At 35.3% G+C, this 26,218-nt stretch overlaps 1 protein-coding gene across 13 annotated transcripts in view; it reads right to left on the reverse strand.

Annotated features, from left to right (window-relative positions):
• The window catches only part of GTDC1 (glycosyltransferase like domain containing 1), a 671,515-nt gene that overhangs the window by 624,035 nt on the left and 21,262 nt on the right, over positions 1 to 26,218 (reverse strand). For 3 of the 13 annotated variants that reach the window (XM_074215104.1, XM_074215099.1, XM_074215097.1), the window contains exon 1: positions 759 to 24,366. The exons of 1 other annotated variant lie outside the window; for it this stretch is intronic. The gene's annotated coding sequence lies outside the window, so the exon portion shown is untranslated. Of the gene's footprint in view, positions 1 to 758; positions 24,381 to 26,218 lie in introns of those variants that run through there. 9 more of the 13 variants (XM_074215103.1, XM_074215102.1, XM_074215094.1 and 6 more) reach the window with 8 other exon arrangements.

Raw genomic sequence — 26,218 nt, forward strand, 5'->3', positions numbered from 1 at the left:
TTGAAAATTCTAACCAGTCCTAGTTTTAAAAGCTGGTAAATGAAAGAAATGAATATGATAAGTGATTATTGAGGCAACATAGTGGGTAGAATACTAGTTATGGAGATAGGAAGATGCAAACTGAAATCTCACCTCAAAAAACAAAAAACCTGTCAGCATGCACAATTAAGTCACTTTAAACTTTAGAGAGCCATAGATTCATTCTATAAAATGGGGACATCACCTACTATGAACTTCAAATGAGAAGCTACATATAAAGTGCAGAGTCCCTGCAAACTAGGTTAGAGAATACAGAGCCAGGGAGAGGTCAATTCAAATTCATTCCCAGATCATCATTAGTTATCTGATTGAGTCATTTAATCTCTATCTCAGTTTCCTCAATTGTAAACTGTAGGCAATGAGAACACCTACTGCCCAGGATTGTTGTGAGGATCAAATGAAACATCTGCAAGTCAATTTTTTTTCTTCCTTTCTTGCTCCTTCTCTTTCCACCACTATCATGGACAATCAAGAGTTGACTGCACAGGGAGTTTTAGGGATTATTACATAGAAAAATCTTAAAATACTTTATTTTATTCTGCTACTACCATTCCATTTCCTTACCAGGAAAAAAGAAAAAAGATTACTCCACTTCAAACTCAAGAATATATTTACCACTAATAATGTACATTAAGATTTAAAGCAACTTCAATGAGAAAAAAAAAATTTCACTATGAAATTTTGCCTTATGGGACACTGTACATCACTCATTTCCTTACCCTGCTGTGTGGAATTCTTCTTTCTCAAAGCTGTCCTAGACATGAAAGGAGTAATCTTAGGTGCTGTACCATATCCTGAAATGAACCAGAACCAAAAAAGAAAAACAAAATATTAAGGCTGGGCTCTAGATCTGTTCGTAGAAAGCTTTGCAACTAATGCTCAGGAGCACTGCAATATAATCATATATATCAATCCCAAAACGAAATGTAATGATTTGGAAAACAAAAAAAAGAGAGACAATTTAAAGGATAGTGATACCATGGAAAACAAATAAATTTAAAAATCCAGTAATTTCTTATTTAATTTTTTTCCCCTTAAATGCTGGTCTAATGGGGGGGGGGGGTTGGCATATGCCTGTTTGCATGTGTGTTTGTGTGTGTTTGTGTGTGTGTGTGTGTGTGTGTGTGTCTTTAAATCTAATCTTATTAAAACTTTAGTTTAAGTCTTTTTTTGTTTGTTTGTTTTTGTTTTTTTAGGTTTTTGCAAGGCAAATGGGATTAAGTGGCTTGCCCAAGGCCACACAGCTAGATAATTATTAAGTGTCTGAGACCTGATTTGAACCCAGGTACTCCTGACTGCAGGGCTGGTGCTTTATCCACTGTACCACCTAGCCACCCCTAAGTCTTCTAATTCTACAAAATTATATAATTCTATATGAATTGGGAGATACTGCTTTATGGCCTGTGGCAATATACATTTATTTAACCCTATTTAAATTTCATTATTCTATATTATATAAGTATATAATACTATCTTTTCTATTTATTCTAGTTAGGTGATAAGAGTGGATAGAGTGCTGGTCCTTTCATCAGGAGATGTGAATTCAAACCCAGCCTCAGACATTATTTAGCTATATAAACCTGGGCAAGTCATTTAAGTTCTGCTTGCCTCAATTTCCTCAATTTTAAAATTGGGACAAAAAAATAGCACTAAACTCAGTGCTATTGAGAGATTCCAATAAGATAATATTTGTAAAATGCTAAACACAGTGTCTGAAACATAACTGATATTTTTGCTCCCTTCCCCCCCTTAACTCTGTGCATTTCCTAGATCCACTATTGAAACATGAAACTCCTAGAGGGAGAAATCATTGTTAGTTTATGATTAAATAAATCTATTTCTTCTCTTCTTGTTAAACTATAACCATCTTATGGGCAGGGAAGTTATATCTTATATTTCTTTTGAACACAAAACTAGGAATACCAGACATGGCCCTACTTACTCATATAATTGCTCAACCTTAGCAATCATTTCTCACAAACATTCATTTAATCATCTATATAACTTCTTTCAAGAAAAGTCAAGAATACTGAATTTAGAAAAATAAATATTCCTAGCACAGTCACAGATTAATTTTTTTTTGGGGGGGGGGGTTACAAGGCAATGGGGTTAAATGACTTGCAGCTAGGTAATTATTAAGTGTCTGAGGCCACATTTGAACTCAGTTCCTCCTGATTCCAGGGCCAGTGCTCTATCCACTGAGCCACCTAGCCATCCCTGCACAGATTAAATTCTTAATGATACATAGGAATAGCAAGCAATTTTGGTCCACAGGGCCAGCAGCACAAAACCTACCCTCAAGTCAATTTTCAGATTCATTATGTGAAAATAATAAAATGTGAGAATACACACCCCACCCCAAGAAACTGAAAGGGTAGACTTAGGATACCTTGCTAATCTTGCTACCTTGGTGTAAGATACAGTTTTTCCTAAACTGCTGATGATCTAAGTGATGTCAAATATAAAATTCCATAATCTTTCCTTGTGATTTTGGCATAAGTTTTCACTGTCCAAAAGAAATGTGATAGTTCTGGTCCCAATGTGGAGAGACAGACAGGCTACATTAGTTTAGAAATGTCGGTCTTGATCTCAGTGCAAAGGGTAAGAGATCAGAAAACAGATTCCTTCGTGGTCTCTGAATCTTGTTTCTGGTATGCCTCCAGTTAAATCTTCCTTTTGAGCCTTCTCTTAAACATAACAAATGAAAGCACCTATTGCTCCCAATATTAACCAAGACTATCATTCTTTTGCAAAACCCCATTTGGTTCAGCTCTGCATTCTGATATTTAACTCATTATTTTAATTTTTTGTACTTTGTAATTTTTAGTGCTCTGGGGGCAAAGACTTATTCCCCTTACTCTAATTATGACATATAAGTTCCCTAAAAACATATATTAAAAGAAGATAAAATTCCAAGATCACATTATTTCTTTGAAAAACTTAAGGCATAGAAACAGACCAATAATTTCACTGTGATGGGAATTTCCTGGTGGGGGAAATCCTTCTATCAGTGCACCTTCTCTACAACTTAAAGTCTTGGACAGTTCGTTGAAGAACTAAAAAGTTCAATTAAAAAATTTCTATAAAGCAAGGCAAATCTGAAGAGAAAAATATTTATTTGGATTATATACAAAACTGATGTAAATGTTATCCGGAATTGTAACCCATTTCCTGATACCCCCAAAAAGGAGATTTCTTTGAAAAGAAAAAAAATGACACCTAAGTATGAACTAAAAAGTAACAACCAATAACTAGTCTCAGTAAGTTTTTATAAAATTACAGGGTTGTTTTGTTCAGTTTTGTTAGGGACAAGGGGTGTGAGAAAAAGCACACAGGACGTAGATATCCTATATTCTAACCAAAAAATTATTTAAAATAATGAATTTGTTTTTCAGGAAGAATGTTATACTGATGACAATTCAATTCCAACCATTAAGAACAAATAGGTCTTAAGCATTTAAAAAGCCATCTATGAGAATAACCAAAGAATTCAGTTCTACATAGAACTGTGATTACAATATAGTCAAAATGTACACGTCAATGAAATATCTAAAATAAATTGGTCATTTTACCCTACTACGATGTATATTCAAATCCTGAAGGGTAATGGTATTAATTTGAAAAAAATAAATCTAAAAAAAAGGATTGAATTGACAACTTCAGTATTCACGCTACTTTAAAAAAAACTCATCTGGAAGAATAAAGGGGTAAATAGTGTGTATCACAACTTCTGTCACTAGACCATTTATGACTACAAAAATAAGACCCAAGATTCAAGTAGTATACAGATGCAACAACAGAAGTGAGAGAATACCCGGAAAGTTTACAGGGGGTCAGAAGTACCAGCTTCCAATGTGCCTAGTAAATATTCTAAACAATATCTGTTTCCTTGGATAGAAAAGAAGTTACCACATGGAAAAAAAAATCACATTCTCCTACATTAGCAAGTGTTCTTTCTGCTATTCTAAAAGGAACAAAATAGCTCTAGCATTTGAGCCAGGTCATATGAGTAGCTATGACAACAATAATTCTGTGTTATCATCATGAAGAAATGGTATTACAAGGGGCGGCTAGGTGGCACACCGGCCCTGGAGTCAGGAGTACCTGAGATCAAATCTGGCTTCAGACACTTAATAATTACCTAGCCGTGTGACCTTGGGCAAGCCACTTAACCCCAATGCCTTGCAAAAACCTTAAAAAAAAAAAAAAAAAGAAATGGTATTACTGACCCGGTAGCAGGAGGGCCCCAACAATGGTCATGAGATTGAAACTCAGTTATCCCCTCTTTTTTAAGAGAGTTCCTTCTAAAGAGATGGCAAACATATGAAGATGACCTGCCAATGGCTATGAGTATCATGATGAGTGACTTCAATTGTAAATGGTTTGAAGATGTGAACAATATTAGATTCATTTTCTGCTTCCACACTTTTATACAATCACAGGAAAACAATAAAAACAGCAACTAATGTTTTTTTTCAAATCACTTTACATTTATTATTTGATCCCCACAATAACACATATTAGGTTAATATTATACCCATTTTTCAGGAAAAGATACAAAGCAAACGATAAGTGACCTACCCAGGGTCACAAAGTATCTAAGGCAGGACCCAAATTCAGGTTTTAATAATAACGAATATAATATTTTATATCCACATAGTGCATTGCAATTTTCAAAGAGCTTTCAAATATTTATCTCATTTGAAGTTATCAATCTAATTCTAAGTAAGATCTACTAATTATTCTTGGGCCCAGCTATCCTTGGCTGAGGTTAACTTAATTTTAAGTAGTTGAGAGTCAACTCAATCCAATCAGTTTTTAAGAGTTCATAGGACTCCATGGTATGCAATATGGAAAGTAGAAAAGATGGAGGAATAAAATACATTCCCTGTCTTCAAGGAGTTTTCCATGCAGCTCAGATTTTTTTAATGTAGCTAAAAATATGATGAGATCCTTTTTAATATTCTAAATCTGATCATATGAAGCAATACAATAATTCCTACCATTTGACTTTTTGGGAAGGCAATTGGAATTAAGTGGATTACTCAGGGTCACACAGCTAGTGTGTATCTGGGGCCAGATTTGAGCTCATGGCCTCCTGATTCCAGGGCCTATGATCTATCCACTGTGCTACCTAGATGACCCTGCCATGTTACTTCTTTTTAAGTTTTTAAAGAAGTATAGAAATATTTTTTTTTTACATTTTTTTTTCAAGACAATGGGCTTTTAAGTGGCTTGCCCAAGGCCACACGGCTAGGTAATTATAAAGTGTCTGAGGTCGGATTTGAACCCAGGTACTCCTGACTCCAAGGCTGGTGCTCTATCTACTGTGCCACCTAGCCGCCCCTAGAAATATTTCTATAACACTATACTATCAGAAAAATAATGGGAATGAATCTCATGAATCTTTCAATATTCTACACCACTTTGTGACTCACACCAATAAGCTTTTCATTTATTTAATTAAATGGAATTACTAACCTGTATATTCATTACTTATATTAAGCTGCTATATTAAACTAAACTAGCAATTTCATGGGTCTGGGGCCCTTCACTATCAAGCATATTTATAATTGTACTTAGTTCTATCAAATCCTTTAGGGGAACAACAATTTAAAGAAAGGCATAGGAGAACTTGGAAACTTTTTGAAGGCAGGAGTCTTTGTATCTTCTTTGTATCACTCTACAACATCTTATTCAGGTGCCTTTCATATTGCAGATGCATCAAATGCACAAATACCCAATAAAAACTGGAAAATCAATTAGATTTGCTCCTCTCTATTTTACAGGAGTCAACTTATTTCTCATTTCTTTGGAAAGGTGGGTAGAAGAGGGGGGAGAAGCTGGGAAGTACAGGAGAACATGAGTCAATGCCAAAGAACATAAAAAAAAGAATCCACTTGAGGTACTAGGAAAGAAAAGGGGAAGAGGGAGGACAAATGCAATATCTTTCTTCAAGTATTTTAATGTCTGTTACCAAAAAGACTGATTAAATTTGTTCTGGTTGTTCTCAGAAGACAGAAGTGTGACCAATGGGTGCCAAGAAGGAAATCTGGCTTTTAAGTTAGGAAGGAAAAAAACAACTTCCTAACAATGAGAGCTATCCAAAAGTAGAATGGATTGCCTCAAGAAGTGGTGGATTCTCCCTAACTGGAGATCTTCAAGTAGAGACTAGAAAAACCACTTGTCAAATGTATTAGAGAGATTCCTTAAACATATGAATTAGATTAGACAGTCACTCATTGAGGTCCCTCTGACTCTGGGAACAAAATTTGTAAGATGTCAACTATTCCATTAATTCCTTCCTAGAACTCCCTATAATTCCATCCTAAGGTCACCAAATCCAACAGCCTCCTCTCTATTCTTCATTTTCTGCCCCTTCCACCACTAATCAGCCTTCCCTTTTCTTCCTAGAAACTCTTTATAGTAGTGATTCTTAACCTGTTCACAGCACAGACCTATGTGGCATTCTATGAACTCCTCAGAATAATGTTTTTAAATGCACAGAATATACTACATAGGATTATAAAGGAAAGCAATTATTACCAATTAAACCAATTAAAGTACAGTTATCAAAATGTTTGCTTACAAAGCAAATGAAATAAAAAGTTCATAAACCCTAAAATTAATAACACCTACTTTAAAATGCTGGTTTCTGGGACACTACATTTTCTGGCTTTCTTATCACTTTTCTAATTATTCTTCTGTTGGTTACTCTTGTTTATAATATACACAAACTTAATATGCACATCATAAGGTACTACCCTAGGCATTGAACATTTCAATACAAAGGTGAGATGCTCCCAGTTTCTCAGAGGGGTGGATTGGGGAGAGAGAACATATTCTCAGTATTCAAACAGAACATATTCATAGTAACTAACACTCCCTTAATGAGTTTATCTATTATATACACAGGCAGAGGAAAAAAACATCGGATCTGAATGTAGATCAAAGCATGTTTTCACTTTTTTTCTCTTGTGGTTTTCCCTTTTGTTCTGATTCTTCTTTCACAACATAACTAATAAGGAATTTTTTTAATTTAAATTTATTTGGAAATATGTTTTAAATGATTGTACATGTATAATCTGTACCAGATGACTTGCTGTCTTGGGGAGGGGGAAGAGAAAGAAAGGTTGGAGAAAAATTTGGATCTCAAAATCTTACAAAAATGAACTTTGAAAACTTACTTTACATATAACAGGGGAAAAATAAAATACTATTAAGGAGCTAACCTGCTTACAAGCTTTCAAGGATTATGTGTAAATAACTGCACTCAAAACTACACATCTAGTCATAATTTCTCATCCTCTGTTTTTCACATTGAGGTAGGGAGGCACTATGGTGTAGGTAAGTAAACGAAACTTTTTTTTTGTTAAGATTGAAAATACTCAGAAACATCTCCAAATAGGACTCAATTACATTAATTGGGCTACTATGTTTCTAAATCAATTGTACCCCAACATGTATCCCAAAAATATATTTATAATACTATCACATTTGTTTGCTTTCTTTAGAAAGTTTTGAGAATGGTCATTTGGTATGACCAGGAAATTTTCAAATGAAGAAATCAAAGGTTTCTATAATTTTATGAAGAAATGCTCTAAAACGCTATTGATTAGAAAAACTCAAATTAAAACAATTCAAAAGTATACTTCAACTCATCAGATTGACTAATAGAAAAGTAAAATGACAACTGTTGGAGAGGATATGAAAAAATAGGGATACTATTGATGGAGCTGTAAACTGATCAACCTTTCTGGAGAACAATTTGAAATTATGCCCAAAAGGTCATAGAACTGGGCAAACCTTTTGACCCAGCAGTCACACTTATAGACCTGCACTCCAAAGAGATCAAAGAAAAAGGAAAAGAACCTGTATGTATAAAAATATTTGCTGTGGCTCTTTTTATGGTGGAAAAGAACTGGAAATTAAGGTACATCTATCAGGGAAAGGCATAAAAAGGTGAAGTATGGGATCCTAATGAATGCTCACAGAAAAAGTTGGGGAGTCATATGTCACCTAATACAAAGTGGAAAAAAGAATTTTATGTTGATCAACTGGGAATAACTTAGCTAGTCTCAGTAATACAACAATTCAAAACAATTCCAAAAGACTTATAAAACACTTAACCACATCTAAAGAACTAATGGCATATGAAAGCAGATTGAAGTATACTTTTAAATCTTTATTCCTGAGTTGGGCTTGTTTGGGGTTTTTTTTTTTTTTTGGTCTATTTTCTATTGCAACATGGCTTAAATGGAAATGGTTTGTATAACTATACATGTATAATCTATATTAAATTGCTTACCTTCTCAAAGAGGAGGGAGACAAGGGAGGAAAAAGAGAGAATTTAGAACTCAAATTTTTTAAAAATGAATGCTAAAAAATATTTAGGTGCCGATAGATAGTGCAGTGGATAGAGTATCAGCCCTGGAGTCAGGAGGACCTGAGTTCAAATCAGACCTCAGACACATGACACTTACCTAGCTAAGTGACCTCAGGCAAGTCACTTAAGCCCACTGTCTTGTTAAAACCAAAAATCAAAAAAAAATTGTTTAGATATAACTGAAAAAAATAAATTTAAATTTAAAACAAGAATATGGCCATTTAGATCTTAAAATAATATGTGTAGCATAACTATATAAATGAGAAAGGATCTTACCCAAGACTGTAAAATGAAGTTAATGGAGTGTATTATCATTAAGATTTCTTTCAGGGCTACTAAGTTCAACTGAGGAACTAACAATAAGCATATTTCTTCTGGATTTAACAACAGTGACAGATGCTAAAGAAAGTTATCTATGGAAGTAACTGTATTTCAAATTTGGTATAACATAAAATCAACATCTTGTATGTTCAAAAAAAGGAAATATGTGGCTGCAGGTTAAGATCAGATCAAAAGACAACAAACTTTAAAACAGTCAAGAGTCTAGTAGATTCCTATCAAAATTTTGGAGCTTTTCAGGAAAATTGGACATCATATTAGTGACTAGAAGCATAACAGACCGTCAATTTCCTAAAAAATTGAAAGGAAATAACTAAAACTGTTTTAAATTAAGCTCATAACTACATATTCAGACAACTGTTTCTGTTTACTTTAAAGAAATTAGTTATCAATATTACTGACTAAATGCAATGCATTTCCTACATAAAACCAATCTGATCATATAACACATGAAATCTATATTTTTCATATATATATAATGATATGAATAGAAAATAAGTTAACCAACTAAAAATATCAAAATTATCCCATTTTTCAAAATTATTCAAATGTTCCCTTTTAAGCTAAGAACTATCAGAAAATATTTCATTAGCTTCTCAGCCAATATTTTCATTCTTTGTTTCATTCTAAAACTATAAGACCATTTCAGTTACTATTAGTTTTAATATATAACAGAATATCATTTCCCAGCATCTTTTGAAATTCTGATCAAACAAATGATTCTCTGGTCCACTTGTGGGTTAATAATGGGAAAAACAGCATCAAATAAAGTTTTGTTTATGGCAAGGGGAAAGTTTGGGAACTTCAGAACAGAGAATCGGGTCATTTAAATATTAAGCAAAATTTTGTCCAAAGAAAGATATGAAAGTCAATGAAAGTGCCCCATGGCTTTAGAAAACAGTAAAGAGAAAAATTATGCAAGATAGATTCAGCACCAATATGGAGTAAGAAAGACCCATGTTCATGTTTCATCAAGGAACAATTGCCTGTGGAATGCTGGACAGGTCGTTTAACCTCTCAATGCAGGCAAATGTTAAGATTATCAGTTGCAAATACAATAATAGCCTGTATTGGTAGAGAGAATTTTTTCACTAGGTCCTTCCTGGTATCAATGAAATCTCAAGTTGAATTCCTATTCTTTAAGAAAGACTAAAATATGATGAACTAAACTGTCTCTGTTTCTGAGGCCAACACTGGGTATTTCTTATTTAATAGTGTGCTGCTTCTTTTTATTGGTTCTTCATTTTTAAAGCTATATAAAAAACACAAGTTGTTAAAATGAACACAGCCAAAGGCATAAATTACCTGCTAGCATTTGGCAATTTCTGTTACCTAATACAGAAGGTTATTTAAGGGTGGCATTTTAATTTATTACTCTATCAACAACAGCAATGTGATATTTCTCAAGAAAATTTTGATATTTTACTTCTGAATTAAGAATGCTGCAAAGGAAAGATTTCAATTAAGTTTCTAACAAGTCTTAAGGATACTTTCAGTTCAAGTTAGCAAAGCATAAAATTCCTAAGAAAAGCACTTCATATGTCTATGTGTTGTTATATTTTAAAAGTGTTCTTATTTTGTTTTTAATTCTCAAAAAAGTAAAATACTCAAGAATTAATTATTATACAGTAAAGCTTTCCTTGCCTAATCCTTCCTATTCAGTTCTCTATGTCTGGTTCATTTGGGATAGAGGTCAGAAATGGAAGTTCCTAACCTTCCCATTAGCTACCTGAATGTTAGGCGTCTCTGTCCATGCATCCCTAGGACCTCTCACACCAATTCTGACCCTTCCCTTTAGTTCTTGCCTCAACCAATTCAACCCTTTACTTCGCTTGCCTCTCTCACCACTTGCCCCAAATCTAAATTCAATCTGCATCTCCATCTTCATAGTAATAAACAAGCACCATCAACAACATAAGGAAGGAGTGTAGAGAGGACAGGAATTCTCTTAACTGGCTATGAATAACAATCAGGAGAACATGGATTTCTGCAAACTTAGATCACTCTCAGGATGTAAAATATTCTATCATGTATTTATTAGTTTCATCAAGTGACTGCACCCAAATATCAAGTCAAATAGAATCAGTTCACTAAATAACTTTCTGATACATACTTAACAAACCTCTCCAGGAAAATGACATTTGAGCACCCCAAAGTACAATGAACATTCTTTATATAAACTATTATTACTACATTAAAATTTCTATTACAAGGTTTATAGTATGCTATAGAAAATATTATTTACTGTACCTACATGACCAAATGATAAAAAAATCTTTAAAAAAATTCCATTCAACAAGATCCTGCTAATTATTTTTAAAAGAACCATATTATATGCATTTTCTTTCCCAAATATCTGTGAATTTGTACTATCAACACTTCTATTAAGCATTTAACTTTCATCATTTATTACCGAAGAGTCATATATATTATATAAGAGGAAAAATGGCAGTTTGGACCAAGCTGAGACCAATTCTTTAATCTCTGCAAGGAAAAAAAAAAAGATTATCACCATGCAATTCCATAGGCTTTTCAAAAGTCTCAATCTCTGCATTTCAATTTGAGACAAAATAATGACATGCATTTCTCAATGTAAAATAATATATTATAAGTTTAAGTGGTGGTAGTTATTTGCTAAACTGTAATTTATTTTAAAGTAAATCAAGGTTACAAGAAAAAGTTTCCAATACATTAAACTGGATTCTCCCAGGGCCTAAATAGATTCTTGGTTGCCAATTAGGCACCATGGGAACCTGTAGCAACTCTTCCAAGCCGCAAGGGTAGGACTGCAAATTACTGCTACAAAACACCAAAGTCTCCTTATGACTGGAAAGAGTTAATTTACTTTCCAAAAGTGTGAAAATCACAACCAGGGGTAGTTGAGACACTTTTGCAATCTGTCGAATTAAATTAGAATGAACAGTCAAGGTCACCAAATAGTGCTGAGAAGCTGTTTCTAGTTTTACTTCCACTACCAAATGCCTACAGCTTTCCAGGGTCAAAATTAAGGAATGAAAGCCAGATTTACAAAATTGAAACCCAGGGTCACCAGTAATATTCTTCACCAATCCTCCTCCACTGTGGTCTAGGAGGACCCAGTTAATATTGGTATAGGGATATACTGGAGAGGGGAAGGGGAAAGAAATCAGTGAATTACTAGCAAAAAAAAAAATATCAACTTTAAAAAACTCAAAGAACTTTCAACCTAGATATAATACAAGACACTAGAAAAAATTAAGGACACCTAAGTGCTCCAGTGGAAAAGAATCCTGAGTTCAAATCTAGCCTCAGACATTTACTAAACAAGTCATTTAAGCCTGTTTGTCTCTTTCCAAATCTGTAAAATGAACTGGAGAAGGAAATGACAAATCACTCCAGTATCTTTGCCAAAAAAAAAAAATGAAAAAGAGTCATGAAAAGCTGAACACAACTGGAAAATGACTGAACAACAAAATAAAAGAAAGAATTATGAAATGAAAGAATCATGAACAATCATGAAATAAGAAATCAGAAGACCTGGTTCCCTTTCCAATCCTTTCTAGTCAAATAAGTCTTGTCAAGTCATAAATCTCAGGTTGTCTCATCTGTAAAAACAAGGATAATACATTCCTTGCCCACTTCATCAAGATATTGTGAGGATCAAATGAGATTGTGAAAATGACACTATGCAAACATAAGGCATCAATCACCAATCATTATTATGTCACTCATCAATCATTATTACTACTCCGCACCCCTGATATATATTTCCCCTTCTTACTTCTGCTTCACTGAGTCCCTCTCTTCCATTCATATGTAACTCTGGCACCATCTTTTGTGTAAAGCTTTTCCTGATCCCTGTATTGCTAGTGTCTACCTTCCCAAAGAATCTTGTATTTAACTACTCTGTATATATTTGTATTTATTAGCTTTATATTTATGCTGTATATACTTATATATGTACATGTTATCTTCCCTAGTATCGATTTCTTTTTTTTTTAGGTTTTTTTTGCAAGGCAAATGGGGTTTAAGTGGCTTGCCCAAGGCCACACAGCTAGGTAATTATTAAGTGTCTGAGACCGGATTTGAACCCAGGTACTCCTGACTCCAAGGCTGGTGCTTTATCCACTAGGCCACCTAGCCGCCCCAAGTATCAATTTCTTTAGATGTGTGCTATCCCCCGTTTTCTCACTGAATGCAGTAATTGGTCCATTCTATATGCTTGTATGCCCAGGGGCTAAAACAGTACCTAGTACTTCAGTAAATGCTTAATTAATTGAATGATTGAATAATTTTTGATTCTTAAGTATTTTGGTTACTTAGAAAAGTGTACCTGTAGAAAAAAGCTGAAAAATAAACAACATTATATAGAATAAAAGGTACCTACAAATTAAGAAAGAACAGGAGAGGATGAATTAGAATAAAAAGTGATTTTTATGAGGCCTCAAAATGTCTGACACTAAAAATCTCCATCAAAAAAAAAAAGAAAGAAATCCTTCTAACTCCATTCCATCAGGTAATAATGTAGAAGATAGAGCATTGAACTGGAAATAAAAAGACCTAGGTTTGAATATTACCTCAAATACTTATAAACTGTGTAACCCTGGGCAAGTCACTAACTTCTTCTAAGTCTAAGTTTCATCTATAAGAGAATAGTGTTGGACAGGATAACCTCTAATGTCCCTTGCTTCTCTAAATCTTAATTAAATAGATAAATCTAGGAAACAGACAGAGGGAGAGGGAAAAGGAGAGAGGAAGAGAAGGAGGAAGAGAGACAGAGAAAGAGTTGAAAGAAGGAAAGAGAAAGACAGAGAGAGAGAGAAAGAAGAAACAGAGGAAACAGGAGAAGAGGAAAGAGACAGACAGAGAGAGAGAGAGAGAGAGAGAGAGAGAGAGAGGAGTACCCATTAAGGTTTGCAAAATACTTTACATACATTTTTTTCAATTGATCCTTATTATAATAACCCTGTGAGGTAGCTACTATAAATATTATTAATCCCATTTCACAGATGAAGAAACTGGCGAAGAGTCTGTAACTTGTCTATGCATGATGACACAGTCAGACTATCCAAACCCAGAACTTCCTGGTCCTCCTTGCCCTGAAAAACTTATCCTGTGTTTATCTTTCACATACCTTGAATTTTTACATCCACACAAATCTCTGTCTTCTCCAAAAAAATGAATCAGGGAATTAAACCACTTCATTTTTGCATCAGTTTCCCTAGTGCCATAGTACAGTGCTTGGCAAATAGTAGGGACTTAATAAATGATTGTCTATTGACTGACAGTTTAGGGAGTTGCTTTAGAGAATGGTTAAGAGATTGTTTTGTATAGGGTAAGAAAATCAGTTAAGGCCGAGTGCCAACTGTCTCTCTACTATACAATGCTATCATTTTGTTTAAATATTATAGGATGGATTCCAAAGACTGCTGATTATTAGATATAATAGAGGATAAATAATAATATAAGAACTCTAGATGTACTCTTGGATATGAAAACAAAAAAAAATCAAAATCTAATTAAAATATTATCAATAGTACCAGAAGTCAAAGACTGAAAAATGAGAATCTTATAGGAAAGGCTGAAGATTGGCAAGGGCAATGGGTCTAGTACTTAGGCAGGGGAAAGAAGAAAGGGAGGGGCCAAAATGAATCAGACCTCAGTGCTAGGACAGGGCAGAACTGGTCCTCAAAGGAACTGATAAGGATGAGATAGCATGCTCTAACAAATCTGCAACAAAGGAATCCAGGTCAGACCTTAGTTCATACTCTATTAGGAGAACTGGCTTTATTTTGAGAGATAAAGATCTCAAATCATTTCTCTTCAAAGTCAGTGTCCCTTCTTTATCTTATTCCTACCCCACCTACCCTTTCTTCTCCTCTTATCATTCAATCCCAACATTCTCTCTCTCTCTCTCTCTCTCTCTCTCTCTCTCTCTCTCTCTCTCTCTCTCTCTCCTTCCCTCCCTCTCCCTTAACAAACAAAATCAAAATCAAAATTCTCTTCAGGGCTAGCTTTAGATTGACTGTACAGATCTATCTGTACTCTCCCAAACAGACATACAAATTCTGAACAAGTGTCTGTTAATGTTGAAATTGTTTTTAATATTGGGTCCTATGGAGTGTAGGATAATAGATTTAGAACAGGAAAGGACTTTGGATTCTCATTTTAAAGATGAAAAAGTGAAACCCAGAAAAGTTTAATGATTTGTACAATATCATACAACTATCAAGTCTTTCAGGTGGGACTAGCTGCCAGGTCATCTCAAAACCAGTCTCTATCCACAAAGCCATGTGGTCTCTCAAAAGACAAATAATAGACATAGCCTCTATTACATATGAGTAAACAAAAACCCTATTAATAAAATGCAATGTACTCATTGGGTGAGACACTCAAAAAAAAAAAAATGAAGTCCCCTCATTTATAGAACTTAAGAGTCTGGGGGGCAGCTGGTGGCACAGTAGATAGAGCACCAGCCCTGGAGTCAGGAGGACCTGAATTCAAATCCAGCCTCAGACATTTAATAATAACCTAGCTGTATGACCCTGGGCAAGTCACTTAATCCCATGGTCTTGCAAAAAAAAAAAGACTCTAAGACCTTAAAATGTTTAAACATTAAAACTCATAAAAAAATAGACGGCCTATCAGAAGAAAGGAAGTGTATTAATATTTTTTTAATTTTTGAGTTACATTATAATTTCTTTAAGGTATTTTTCAATAGTGTCATTGCTTACTTTGATAGTTTTACTTATATACTATCAAAGTTTAAAGCTACTTGCTTTATTGATATTTAAAATTTATACAGTATTTAAAGATTTGCACTGCACTTTACATATATTAGGTCATATAATGAAATATTCAAAAAAAGGGAATTCAACTACCATTACAGTGATCCTAACAAGCTATTTCTTAGGGAAGCATAGTTTTTAGGAAGGTACCCTATAAGTAATAAAATTTAGGACAACATTCATTTCAAAAATATTTTAATATGTTTGATATATACAAGGTACTTTGTGAAGTGCTATGAAGAGAGGACCATTTAAGCACAGATAGCCTGGAAAGATAACAAGCACAGAAAAAACTAAGATATTAAACTATAACAGAGTATAGAGCATTATGGGAGTTCAGAGGAAAGCAAGAAATTGCTCCCAGTTGGGATATTGGAGGGTTTCATGGAAGAGATGACATCTGGGCTGGATCTTCAAAGATGAGTAGAAATTGGACAGATTGGAGGAAGAGTTGGCAGGAGATGAGGAGTCCAGATAGAAGAGAAAGGAAGCAGAGGTCACTGAAGGAATTGCAAGTAGTCTGGTTTGGTCAAATTATACTGTGAGGGAAGTAGATTAGGGAAGATAGAGCTACAGAGACAGGTTGCTGTTTAATGACAGTGTAAACGGTCGGCCTTTTATTTTTTTTGGAGGGGGAGCAAGGTAATCTCTGAAGGTTTCTGAGCAAAGGATTACAGAATCAGAGCTCAGATACCTTTAAAGTAATCTGAAAAGAGCAACCAGAGGCAGTTGATAGATAGCACAAAGGATAGAGTGCTGGACCTGGAGTCAAAAGATAAATGTTTACATCCAAATTTAGACATAAACTAGCTATGTGACTGGACAAGCCACATCACCTCTGTTTGCCTCAGTTTCCTCATCTTTAAGTGGAATTAATATCAGCACTCACCTCGCAGCATTGTCATGAAAATCAAATGACCATTTTTTTCAAAGTGCTTAGTATAGTTCTTATACTTATTCCTTTTCTCTTCCGCTCCCTCCTTCCTCCCCATCTCACTTCCTGCCACAACTAGGCCAAAAGAAGAGATTGATGAGAATGAAGAGAGATGCTACTATACCTAGGTTCTCATCCTATTCAGATCATTAACTACACGAATTCCCCTTAAGCAGTCTAAGAGAACTTAGGTTCCTTAAAATCAGAGTTTCATATTTTTAAGCTAGTTATTTTGTCCTCCAAAGTATCCATAGATACTATGCCTGCAATCACAATTTATTCAAAGGACATCAAGCTTCACAGGGAAATAATGATTAGAACTGTTACAAAATAGTAAGTATTCTGAAAATAAATGCAATGATTTCACCAATATCATCACCATCACCATCATCATTTACATGGCAGAGAAACTTCTGTAAAATAGCATCATAGTCTTAGAGTGAGCAGGGACCTTCCAGAGTCATCCAGTCCAGTTCTTTTATTTCAGACTTGCCCAAGTTCACACAAAGAATAAGTAGTTTAACTAGAATTCAAATTCAAATTCTGTCTCCAGGTTCAGTATGTCTTCTTCAGGACCACACTGTCAAATTCCAGGTATGTGGTAGCAGGTTTATTCAGACAAATGAGGAGTTAGAATTAAGAAAGCTGAGGCAAATTTGGGGGTTCTAGGCTAGAGAATGAAAATGACCAGAATGCAATAATCAAGAAAGAGTTGGGTGTTTGGAACAAGGTGATCAAGTCTCAAACAGGCGCATCTACTGAAACCCAACACTGAAACTAGGCAGGGAATCAGAAGGCAAGGCTAGAGGATTCAAACTGGGTAACAAAGGTGAGAGCAGGTAATAATCCAGGGATACAGTTTGGGTAAAAAGGGGTCAAAGCCCTAGCAAGTCTAAAGAACAGAAGTGAGAGATTAAGTGAACAGGCAGAAATCAGGAGGACATGATTATTTTTTAAAAAGGAAATCAAGCAAGAACTTAGGTGTAAAGAAAATAGGAGACATATAAGAGGAAGAATAAGGCACAGGTGGCAAAAAAAAAAAGATTCGAGAAACATAGTTCTCAATAACTGAGGCAGATCTTTCTCAGTCTTGATGATTTTATAAGGTACTAGCTAAGGCAGGAACCAATTCCATCATGGCTAGCCCAGGTTCCACAGAAGGAAACAGGTAATTAGGAGCACCTGGCTAAGGTGAAGCATGGTGCATAAAAAAAAAAAAATAACTGCTTCTGGCAGACATGGCCTAACTGTTGCTCCAGCTGCCTCTTTAATGTGAAAAATTACACACTCCCTGTCTATTTTGAATATTCTATGAGTAAATGAAAGTAACTAAGATTTCTGACAACCTCAACCATCTGGAACTTTGCTTTGAACCTCACAAGTAAAATCACTGAAATAGCTATCCCAAAGTTCACAAGAACTTTATAGGAAAGATGGCATGAGGCCACACTCACTAAATCTACGGCCTAGCATTGTGGGTAGGCAACATGGTCAAACCTTTGTCTTCAGAACATGAAAATGACAGTTGGTTATAGATTGATAGAGAAATTAAAAACAGGGAGTCCAATTGAGTCAACAAAAGAAAGTTGGACTGAAGTTATCAAATGGTCATGGGACTTTTTAAGAAAGTCATCAAAAATTATGAAAATATAAAGTTTTGACACTTAAAAGAATATTTTAGTTATATAAAAATTCACTAAACCAAAATTCTGTCATTTTTTTCTATTTTATTCTAATTTTACTAAAAATAATTACCTATACCCTATATCTGTCTTCCTTATGAATTAAAGTTTCAAAATACTTTGATTATTAGTAAATTTGTCTTATTCTTACCTTTAGTAAAGAACACATTAAATTCAAGTGATTTTAATGTATTATGGTCTAAGACTGACAATAAGGAAGTTCTTCTATATGTGTTTTCTGATTTACAAAAAAAACCCATGTAAATCTGCTAGAAGCTTCACACCTTTATTTTTACTTTCACATCTAAAGAGAAGCAATATGGATAGATAAGGTGTGTATTTAAGATAATAATGTGAACTGACACATTCCTGGAGCTGTATCTATTTAAAAGTGACACTAATATCATTTTTATTCTGGTAAAGTTTTTTTTAAAAAGCTGGTTATAAAACTAATTACATTGCCAAATGCTTCTTAGGATCCCAAATAAAAATTATTCTTTTCTCTTAACACATAAATTATATGATTAAATTTAAAAGTTTTGTCTTTTTGCTAATAATCAATAAAGTCCTCAGGAGAAAAATATTCTAAGCTTGCTAATGTGTAATATCTTTCATAAAGGAACTATATGTGTGTGTACATACACACACACATATATAAAACCTAACATTTCTACAGTGCTCATGGGTTCACAAGGTACTTTCCTCATAATCTAGTGTGTTACACGTGTAAGATATATTATGTCCATTTTGAAGATGACAGAACTATGTACAATTATGGTACTGAGGATTCGTGATCTACTCCAGATCATAAAGTAATAGTAAAACAGGGACTTGAATACAGACTTTACAACTATACAACTATACATCTAGTAATTCTTTCCTGTACATTATACTCTTACTCTAAATCACAAAGGGGACCTTATTTTAATCATATCTAATGTGAAAAATCAATTTTATATTCATATAAAGGAAAATTAGCAGTAAATTATTCACTTAACAGAAGTATTTTCTACTTTGACATAAAATAACTTCAAATCACTAGCCCCCTGGAACATTTGAGCTAAACCAATTTATAAAAACTATACCTACTGAGTGAACAATTCATGATCAATGAAGGGATGTATGTATGTGTATGTGTATGTATGTATGTATATACAGAGAGACAGATCTTCCCTCCCCCCCCCAAAATAAAGTCTGTCCAAAGACCAAAAAAGTCAAAATTCTACTAGTCTTGCCTATCAAAAACAAACACTGTAGTCACTCTTTGAAATGCTTTAACCCATCAAGATGAGAAAAAAAAGAACAAACAATGAGATAGGATAAATTCTGCTGGAAATGCTTTGTATTTTAGATGCCAGATGTGGTACAGATCTAAAAGAAGGAATTTGGTAGAAAAACAAATTCCTACTTCTCTTGCAGAGAGGAACTAAGATTCATATAAATGAATTTCAATTATAACTATAGGTATAATTTTGATATTTGTAATAAATTTTGTAAAACTACCTGAAGAAGATATAAGAATAAAAACCTTACAATCATTCTGCTCTGGCTTGGAATCAACTACTTCAAAAAAAAAAAAAAAGAAAAAAGAAAATATGCCTTGGATTTCTTCTAAATGTCATATAGAGATAATGTTTCTCTACAAAGCAGAAAGGACATGATGACTCATTTAACAAAATATTCTGAAAACATAAGTATAGACATATGTCACAGCTAACGTACAAATTCCAGATAATGTCAAGGTTAACCATCTAATATAACATAATTTTTCTTATAAAAATACAGTTAAGTATATTAGCAATGTTTTTAACAAGCAAATCTGAACCTGAGTTTAGAAATTAAACTTCCGGAAAATCTATCTGTGGGGGGACATATAGAATTTATTCTATTTAAAACTACCCTAAGCATTTAAAGAGTAAATAGAGGTGAAGAGATTTTTTTTTTACTTGAACACCATTAACTGAAAAATAATTGAGTACCATATCAATTTTGAATTCTATAAATAGACAGATAGAGAGAAAGACAAAAAGACAGATAGTTAAACAGACAGACAGCTAGTAAACAGATAGGCAGACAGAAAGACAGACAAACGGACAGATAGACTAACAGGTAGACAGAAAGATAGATAGTTAGACAGATAGGTAGATAGATGTATATAGTAGCAACTCATCAAAATAGTTTATTTTTAACTCCATTCTTAAGGAATTGTTCTACATTAAAATCCATGATCCTTTTCTAACCCTCATTTTCTACTACACATTACCTTGCAATTTTTTTTCCTACCTCTATACCCACTTATTCAAATCCAGAAGTCATCTATCTGAATCTGACATCAAGGTTGATTGACTTCAGCTTTCCTTAAGACCTTCTACATTTTTCCTCCTAATTTTCTAAAACTCCACCTCGATTCAGATCATAAAATTTTAAAAGACAAAAAAAATAAGTCTATTTTAAGGGCTACGAGGTAGCTCAGTAGATAGAGCACTGGCCCTAGAGTCAAGAGCACCTGAGTTCAAATTCAGCCTCAAACACTTAATATTTATTAGCTATGTGACCTAAGGCAAGTCACGTAACCCCATCACACAACCAAAAAAAAAAAAAGGTCTATTTTCGCGCTTATCTCTCTACCTAAATTAATCTTCTATTTTTAGCTTTGTGCCAAGGATCATCTTCAAGAAGAGATATTTGATAATGGCCTTGATTTTCAACAGTAAAGTGAAGTCATTACCTTCAATGATCTGAAGTTTGATAACATGTAAATGTCTTTATTTTTCATTTTAAATTTTTGAAAAAATTATGACTTTTTCAAATGAACTTCCTATTTTGGTGTAAAATTGTATGATTACATACTAAAGAACTCTATGCAGTAATAGTCACTATAATCTTCTACCTTAATATGTTAAAACACAGTCTGGTATAAAAGAAAGACCTGGGTTTTTCCTGGTCCCAACTAGTGCTAGAGATTTTCTTTGGAGACTGATTATTTCCCGTTTACCAAGTATATAGATGTGTTCCCATGTCATCTCCCTCATTAAAATGTGAGCTTCTTGAAGGCAGGAGTTGTGTTTCTGTCTTTATTTATTTACCATCATATAGGATGGTCCAAGGCACACACAGCAGGCACTTATTAAATAAATGCTTGTTGATGATTTGAGTCTGGCTTCCCCACTTACTAGCTCTCTCTCATTCAGCAATTCTGTTAACTTCTCTGAGACACCTTAGTTATCAATTCTACTTTCACAATACTTCTTAAATGCACCCCACCCCCCACAGCCACACCATTTCAAATTTTAAAGCCAAAGCCCTAATTTAGGATTTATCACCTTTTGCCTAGACTATTGCAAAAACTTCCTAATTGGTCTCCCAATTTCCAGTTTCTATCTCTCCAATCTATCATCCACTCAACTGCCTAAACAATCTTCCTAAAGCATAAGCCATGTTATTCCCCATCAAATATCTTTAATAGTCTTCTCCAGCCACTAGAATAAAAGTAAACTCCTTAGTTTAGAATTCAAAGTTCTTTACACAATAATTTAATCTATCTATCCAGGCTAATATCAAATTATCTCTTCTGCTGCACAGTAAAGGGTATAATTTGTCTTCTCCAAATTTAACATTCATTTCTTACCTCTATATGTTGGCATACCCTGTTTCCCCTGCCTGATATTCACTTTTTTCCTCATTTCCTCCTCTTGGACTCATTAGTCAAATCTCATCTCTCGTGCCATCTCTTACAGATGCCCTAGTCCTTACTGCTCTCTAGCCCTTCAAATTATTTTATTTGTCCATATAAATGTTTATACACCTTCCCCTTCCCCTCAAGAGAGAAAAAGCAAGAAGGTTAAGGGGCAATTTCTCAGCTTATCTTTATAGCTCTACTATGCAGAATCCTAGGTGCTTGCTCATAGTTGAATGCTAAATAAATACTTACTGAACTCAATCAATATAATTACTGGTCTTAATACCACACCCTCTAAGTTTTCTCAAGTTTCCTTTTTTACTATAATTGCCCAGTATTCAAAATAAACCTCTCCCCATTAAGAAGTTTACTTCCCGGAGGCTAGGTGGCACAGTGAATAGAGCACCGACCCTTGAGTCAGGAGTACCTGGGTTCAAATCCGGTCTCAGACACTTAATAATTACCTAGCTGTGTGAACTTGGGCAAGCCACTTAACCCCATTTGCCTTGCAAAAAAAAAAAATTTACTTCCAAATTTCCCATCTAAACTCAGAATCAAGTATGATTTCACCAATAATATATTGATTCAAATACTGCTCCCCGGTTTTCATAAAAATACAATGTAAACAAATGATTGGGTGGAATCAATTTTATAAAGCTTCTAGAATCATGAGTTTGCTTCCAATTTTTTTAACTCTTTAATGTCAGGAACAATATCTTGAAAAAAGATCTCAGAATTGGAAAATAAAGGGTGGTTAGTGGCACAGTGGGAAAAAAAATAATTGGAAGATAAATTAGAAACCACCTAGTCCAACCCATAATGGACAAAGAATCCTTTGTACAATATTTTCAGCAAATAGCTTACTGCAAATAATTTCAAGAAAATCTTCACTTGAAAAGTTCTTCAGAGAAAGAACTACAATTATATCATTTTTTTAGTTTCATCATCATAAAAGTTTTCCTAACATCAGTGCTTCTCAGGGGCAGCTAGGTGGTGCAGTGACTAGAGCACCAGCTTTGGAGTCAGGAGGACCTGAGTTCAAATCCAGCCTCAGACACTTAATAATTACCCAGCTGTGTGAACTTGGGCAAATCACTTAACCTGACTGCCTTTCAAAAACAAAAACAACAACAACAAAAAAAGAATATTCTGCTATCTATTTCCTGGGCAGCTAGATGGCTCAGTGGACAGAACACTGGCCCTGGAGACAGGAGTGTAATGACTGTGAGCAAGTCACTTAACCCCATTGCCTTCCAAAAACTATGAAAAAAAAATCGGTGCTTCTCCATCACTTCTCATGACAATCTTTCAAATACTAGAACACAGTCAACATGCACTTCTTAAATCTCCTTTCAGGGAAATCATATGTACCCAGTTCCTTAAACTAATCATATACCATTGTTTCCAATCGTTTTGCATATCCTCATATCAACATGTTCTCATTGGTTAATGTGCTTCCTAAAATGTGGTTTCTAAGACAGAATATAATATGCTAGATATGGTCTAACTAGGGCAGAACATAATGAAGAATATCAAGTTTTTTTAAATAAGATTTGCCCTGCCAGTGAATGTGTACATACTCACCTCTGGCATACTCAAAAATATTATAAAATTTCTTAAATGCAATCCAACCAAATCAACTCCTTCTACTGAACCAGGAGTGTAGTTCATTGTCCATTTTCAGGACCTATTCAAGTTCCTGTTAATATATCTGTATATATTGAGGGAATAATTTAAAGAGTATTGAGGGGCGGAGCCAAGATAGCAACAAGAAGGGATCCAGTCTTAGGAGCTCTGAAAAAACTCATAAGTTAAGGGCTCTAACTAAACTTTTGAGAGACAAAACCCACAAAGGGACCCAGTGAGGCAGTTCTCCTACTCAAGGTAACCTGGAAAAGAGCAGAAAGGCTCTGCTCCCCGGGGTTTGAGGGGCGGCCCAACAGAGGGGTGGCCCACCAGAGCCAAAGAACTTCAGCCTCCCGGAAGCAACCCCAGGGCGCTAGGAGTCTCAGCTCACAGCAGCGGGGGAGTCTCCTGAGCTGTACCCCGAGGAGCACCGGGCACAAAGTGGGGGAACAGCGGGGGATCTCTGCCAGAGCGAGCACAGGGAGCCCAGCCCTCAGGGCACACAGGGAGCAGCTTGGTCTCTTGGCAGCCCAGATCCAGGAACAGAAGCTGGAGCCTGTAAGCAGGAGCCTCCAGGGCATGCTCCCATTGAGTTGAGCGAGGGGAGTGAAGAGAGACTGCTGAGCTCTGTCCTCTGCCCCTGGAACAGGACTCTGGGGCTCTGACCACACTCAGATCCTGATCGAAGTCTAGGCCCCCCCACAGAACAGCAGGGCCCCCCCCACCTCGGCCCCGAGGCAGAGGGGGGCGTTTATGGTCATTCACAGACCAGGAGGGAGAACAGAGCCTCACACACTGAGACCCTTGTGGGAGTGTCCCAAAAGCTCAGGAAGCACCCCAAAACCAGGCCCAGGCTGGGAAAATGAGCAAGCAGAGAAACAAAAGGAAGACTATTGAGAAATATTTTGCAAATGAGCCCAAGAAGGATCAAAATATTCAGTCTGAAGATGAGGAAGCACAAGCTCCTGCATCTAAAGACTCCAAGAAAAACAGAAATTGGGCTCAAGCTATGACAGAGCTCAAAAAAGACTTTGAAAATCAAATGAGGGAGTTAGAAGAAAAACTGGGAAAAGAAGGAGAGAGATGCAGGAAAAACATGAAAATGAAGTCAGCAGCTTAGTCAAGGAAATCCAAAAAAATGCTGAAGAAAATAGCATGCTAAAAACCAGCTTAGGTCAAATGGATAAAACAGTTCAAAACGTTATTGAGGAGAAGAATGCTTTAAAAAGCAAAATTGGCCAGATGGAAAAAGAGATAAGAAAACTCTCTGAGGAGAACAAATCCTTCAGACAAAGAATAGAATTCAGGGAGATTGATGAATTTACCAGAAATCAGGAATCAATACTTCAAAACCAAAAAAATGAAAAATTAGAAGAGAATGTGAAATATCTCATTGAAAAAACAACTGATATGGAAAACAGACTTAGGAAAGATAATTTAAAAATTATTGGAATACCTGAAAGTCATGATCAGGAAAAGAGCCTTGACATCATTTTCAAAGAAAATTGCCCTGATATTCTAGAAGCAGAGGGAAAAATAGAAATGGAGAGAATCCACCGATCCCACCGAGAAAAAGATCCCAAAAAACCAACCCCTAGGAATATTATAGCCAAGTTCCAGAACTCCCAAGTCAAAGAGAAAATATTACAAGCAGCCAGAAGGACATAGTTCAAATATCATGGAGCTGCAGTCAGGATCACACAGGACTTAGCAGCAGCTACATTGGAAGCTCGTAGGGCTTGGAATACAATATACCAGAAGGCAAGAGAGCTTAGAATGCAGCCAAGAATGAGCTACCCAGCAAGGCTGAATGTCCTCTTCCAGGAAAAAAGATGGGCTTTCAATGAACCAGGGGAATTTCAAAGGTTCCTTTTGGAATGGCCAGAGCTGAACAGAAGGTTTGATCTTCAGATACAGGACTCAGGTGAAGCATGGAGATTGGAGGAGAGGGGGAAAATATGAGGGACTTAATGAGGATGAACTGCATGTATTCCTGCGTAGAAAAATGACACTGATAATACTCATATGAACCTTCTCAGTTAACAGAACAAGTAGAGGGAGCTTTTATAGTTGAAGCACAGGAGAAAGCTAAATTCAAAGATAAAATGTGGTGTAAAAATGGAGTCAATAGAAAAAAAAAGGGAAATGGAATGGGAGGAAGAAAAAGGAGAGGGGGAATAGTGCAAGATATTTCACATAATAAGATTTTTTTTTACAATGAGCTATTGCAATGATATGGAAGGGGGGAGGCAAGGGGGAATAAGGGAACCTTTGCTTTCATCAGAGGTGGTTAGGAGAGGAAACAGTATATATATATATACATATATATTATATATATATATATTATATATATATATATATTATATATATATATATATATATATTCAATGGGGTATAGGCATCTGGAGTAAGAAGGAGGGGGGAGCAGGGGGGAAGGAGTGGGGATGTGAATAAAGGAGGAGAGGATGGACCATGGGGGAAGAGTGGCCAGATATAACACATTTTCTTTCTTACTTCTTGCAAGGGGCTGGGATTGGAAGGCCTGTCCAGGACCATAGGGCCAGGTGGATTCTGGGCCTAAGGGGTGGTATGGGGGCTCAGGGCTTCTTGGCCCCAGGACCAGGGATCTGTCTGCTGTGCCACTCAGCGACCCTACAGCAGAGTCAGAGTGAAAGGAGAAAGAAAATATAGTACATGGTAGTGGAGAAATAAGAAAGGAGGGAATTGCAATCAGCAATGGCAACGTTGGAAAAATATGGAAGTAAC

This window comes from Macrotis lagotis, chromosome 1 (genome assembly GCF_037893015.1).
Source record: "Macrotis lagotis isolate mMagLag1 chromosome 1, bilby.v1.9.chrom.fasta, whole genome shotgun sequence".
NCBI classification, from domain to species: Eukaryota; Metazoa; Chordata; class Mammalia; order Peramelemorphia; family Peramelidae; genus Macrotis; species Macrotis lagotis.